Source organism: Octopus bimaculoides, chromosome 1, assembly GCF_001194135.2.
Source record: "Octopus bimaculoides isolate UCB-OBI-ISO-001 chromosome 1, ASM119413v2, whole genome shotgun sequence".
NCBI lineage: Eukaryota > Metazoa > Mollusca > Cephalopoda > Octopoda > Octopodidae > Octopus > Octopus bimaculoides.
In genome coordinates, this window is record NC_068981.1 from 192,173,484 (window position 1) to 192,177,994 (window position 4,511).

General features: G+C 35.6%; 1 protein-coding gene across 3 annotated transcripts in view; it reads right to left on the reverse strand.

Moving 5' to 3' along the window:
- Positions 1-4,511, reverse strand: part of LOC106877594 (alpha-catulin) — a 329,504-nt gene that overhangs the window by 296,812 nt on the left and 28,181 nt on the right. The window lies entirely within an intron of this gene.

Below are 4,511 nucleotides of genomic sequence, written 5' to 3' on the forward strand. Positions count from 1 at the left end.
ACATACATACATACATACATACATACATACATACACACACACACACACACACACACACACACACACACACGAGGTCTGATCAATAAGTATCCAAACTGTTGCCATAGTAACGAAGCTAAAACACACTGAGTGAAGCCGCTTGGCAAAGATTGACCTTGAACTCTGCTGTGCATGTGCACTAAGTTTTAACATTCTAGCTCATTTCTGCTGTTAACAGCAGTACTTAGAAGGAAGGAGCATATAGTGCAATTGTCACACTGACCATGACAGAGAAAACTGTCATGGTGCTACCTGCTCAGAGGCCTATGCAAGGTTGCAAAAAGTGTATGGAGAGGGTTGTATGAGCTGCACACAAATGGTTCAGACGTTTCCAAGATGCCGGCGAAAAAATGTCAATATTGACGAATGTTCTAGAAGACCCGCAACCAGCAGAACTGAGAAAAACATAGATGTGTGTGCAGCTGTGAGGGAAAATCGTCGAATCACCATCCAAGAGTTATCAGAGGACGTACAGATTAGTTATGGTTCAGTTCAGTCCATTATCACTGAAGATTTGGGTATGAGACACGTGTCTGCCAAGGTTGTGCCAAAACTGCTTTCAGCTGACCAAAAAGATCCTCGGGGTTTCATCATCATCATCATCGATTAATGTCCATTTTCCATGATGGCATGGGTTGGACAATTTGAAAACTTTTTAAGCCTCTGAGCAGGTATTGCCAAGCTTTTGGCAAAATTTGATGCAGATTCTCTGCTCAACTTCCCCAGTCATGGTCAATGCAATGATCACAAGTTACACAACTTCCTTCCAGGCACTGCTGTAAACAATGGAAGTGAACTAGAACATTATAACTTAGTGTGCATGCACAGCAGAGTTCAAGGTCAATCTGAACCAAGTGGCTTCACTCTGCATACTTTAGCTTCATTACTATGGCAACAGTCTGGATACTTATTGATCAGACCATGTATACATATGGTGTATCATTATTAATCGAGCGATGGCTTTGTAGAATTGCAACAGCTTCAGACAAAAAATACCTTGCAGTATTTCTTCTGGCTCTTTACACTGAGTTCAAATCCTGCTATGGTCAACTTTGTTCTTCATCAGAGAATAAAATAAAGTATCAGTGAAGTCGATGAAGTCAGCAAACTCTCACCCCTCAAAATTGCTGGGTTTGTGCCTAAATCACTAAAAATTCTTATTTAGGCAGTGAGCTGACAATCGTTACCACATTGAACAACATGCTAAGCATGCTCCAGCTTCAAATGTCACTGAGGTCAACTTTGCATTTCATTCTTTCGGAGTCAATAAATTCCAGTCAAGCAGTGGGATCAATGTAATTGATAAGCTCCACTCAACAAAATTCTAGGTCTTGTGCCAATAGTAGAAAGGATTATTATTACTATTATTATGGTGGCAAGCTAACAAAATTGTTAGAGTGTCAGGAGAAATACTTTGCAGTGTTTCTTCCAACTCATTAGGAGTTGAAATTCCAAATCAACTTTGCCTTTCATCCTTTCAGGGTCAATAAAACAAAGTTCTTTCAAGTACAGGGGTCAATGTAATCAACTTGCCCCCTCCCCTAAAAAATTGCTGGTCTTGTATCTAAATTAGAAATAATTATTATCAGCAATAATAGTAGTAGTAATATTCATGCCTATATCTTGTATAGCTTTTGTTGTTTCTCAAACCAGCCAAGCAAGGGAAATACCAGCAGGTGTGTGTGAGTGTGTCTGTGTGTGCGTGTGTGTGTGAGAGGGGGGGTCACATTGTGTCTGTTTCATTTTGGTGTCTCATTTAAGACATTTCCATTCACTTCATATACAGTGAGCCCCTTTAAGAAATTTTCTGCTGGTTCTATCTCCATATCTAGCATTGGTGAAATATTTACCAGTCTTTCATTCCACAACTGTATACAATAAATACATCACAAGCATTCTTGTTGCAACTCCTGCTAGAAAATTCCTGTGAGTTACGCCTAACAGCATATTCAATGTCTCAATGATCTCTGAAAGAATGGTAAGTCATTCCTTTAAAGACCATTCATTCATTCATTTGGACAGACACACACACACACACACCTACAATGAATTAAACTACAGCTATTTTAGATACAAATAGGTTAAGCACCCACACACTAAAGAAAACGATTCAACCAGGAATAAACTCAGTAAAATAAACTGAATAAAGAAAAGATTCTTCTACAGTGCAGGAGAAAAAAAAATATTCTAAATATATAATTTCCAGATGACCTGACAGATAAGAAAAAGAAGTGTCTGTTTTTATATAGGTAGCTTCTGGTTTTATGTAGTTTAAATTATGTGAATGATTTCCTCTATAATTTTGTTAATTATAAATCCTCTTCAATGTGAACCTATCCTCTAGCTACCAATATCTTTGTTGTGTGTGATTTTATTGTTTTCGATTTTATTGTTTCGATTTTTTTTTTTAATGTATAAACGATGGGGCCTTCACTGCCAGTTATTATTATATATAAAATGAGAAAGAAAATTTACTAAATATTTCAAACTATTATGTTCTATTGTTATTATTTTTCTTTTATGAACCTGTCAGAGAGAAAAAGAAGTCTCAAACATTTATAAATATTTTTAGTAAAAGAGGGTAAAACATACATAACGGTATGGGAAATTAAAATGCAGTTTCTTAATTTAACATGTTAGAACATAGCAGGATCAGAAGAAATTGAAGAAGAAATTGAGACAGAATTTTTACAGCTTGATGTTCTTTCTATTATCAACTTTTACCCGTTTTCCAAAAAAAGGGATTTTTTTATTCCAGGGAAATTTTAAAGTGCAGCACTAGCAGATGATTTAAGAAATGTCAGAAATCACCAATTACAGCCCGACCACAACTGGAAATATCACTGATTGAAGCTGAACTTCAAGCAATGACATCACCATCCATAGCCATACTTCAGCATAGATAGTAAATATTCACACAAATAAACATACATACATCCGTTACCATTTGTGGATGGGCTGTAACAGGTGATTTTTGTTGATATTTCTTGTCAACAAATTATCTTCTAGCTCTGCACTTTTAAATGCCACTGGAATGAAAATTAGATCACAAACACACACACAAAAACGGTTTCTTTCAGTTTCCTACCAAATTCCCTCACAAAACATACGTTAACCCAGGGCTATAGTGGGACATTTGCCCAAAGTGTCATGCAGTAAGATTGAACCTGAAACCACATAGTAGAGAAGTATACTTCTTAACCAGGTTTCTATCATATCAATACTAAATAAAATTCAATGGTATTAAGATTTAGTTCATAAAAAACTTACAAATAAAAAAGATAGATCAATAAAATAAAAGCAGTGTGATTAAGAAGTTTGTTTTTTAACCACATGATTTCATGTTCAATCCCACCACCTGGCATCTTAGGTAAGTATTTACTGTAACCCTGTACTAACCAATGCCTTGTGAGGGAATTTGAAACATGGAAATCACAGAAAGCCCATCATAGACACAAATAAATGAGAGAAAGCACATACAAATGTGCAGGAATGCTGATACTCCACACTTGTCACCACATTATGACTGGTCATTCAGCACTTTCATAGACCTCCAAAATATATGTAAAAAAAAACCCTTACTACAAAACAGGCGTTGCCTCAGTTAACATCCTGTCTATACCCATGTTAACATAGTAAAAACCAGGTGTGGGTCAGGTGGAGTTTATTGAAGCAAATTTTCTATGGTCAACTGCCCTTCTTGTCACCAACCCAGACCTGTTTTCTAAGCAAGGTACCATTTTCCCATAGCCAGACATGTTTTCATAGAATACTGGAAATGAATGACACCACTTATATGACAGTGACACTCGTTTACAATTAATTATCAGACAATGTCAAAACAAAGAAACACTTCCAGCTTCTGTTCACCAAATCCAATCACAAGGTCTTGGTCAATCAAAGATTATTGAACACTTGCCCAAGGTGCCATGCCTTGGAACTGAACTGAAAACCATGTGGTTGAGAAGCTACATACAAATTTTTTTTTTTCCTCTCAGTTAAGCCATTTCATTCCACTCACTTGAAGGAAATCATGAACAATCCAATGCCCATTTCCTTTCTTAATATAAACCTTGCATTCCAATGTGAGATTTTTAAAAAAATGTCTGGAATAAAATAAAAATATCTATTAACAGTTTTGAAAACTGAATTGAATATATTCAAGCTTCAGATTCTCCACCCACCACCTTCCACCTATTTCTAAATCAAAGTGTTTATAATAGTTTGTATTGTTTGAAATATTTTTTCTGAAAGGGGAGATATAAAATCTCCTTCCACCTATAAATCACAAATGTCAAGAGAAAATTGAAATCAAATTATTTTAGTTCACATCAGAACATTTTTTAACTCGTCATCAAATATATAAAGAATATTCAGCATAATGTTCAGTGACAGCAACATAAACAAAGCTAAATTTAATGAAGAAACCTCTTCCAAGTTACTCAATTTGCTAAAAATAGTATCCTAAGTAT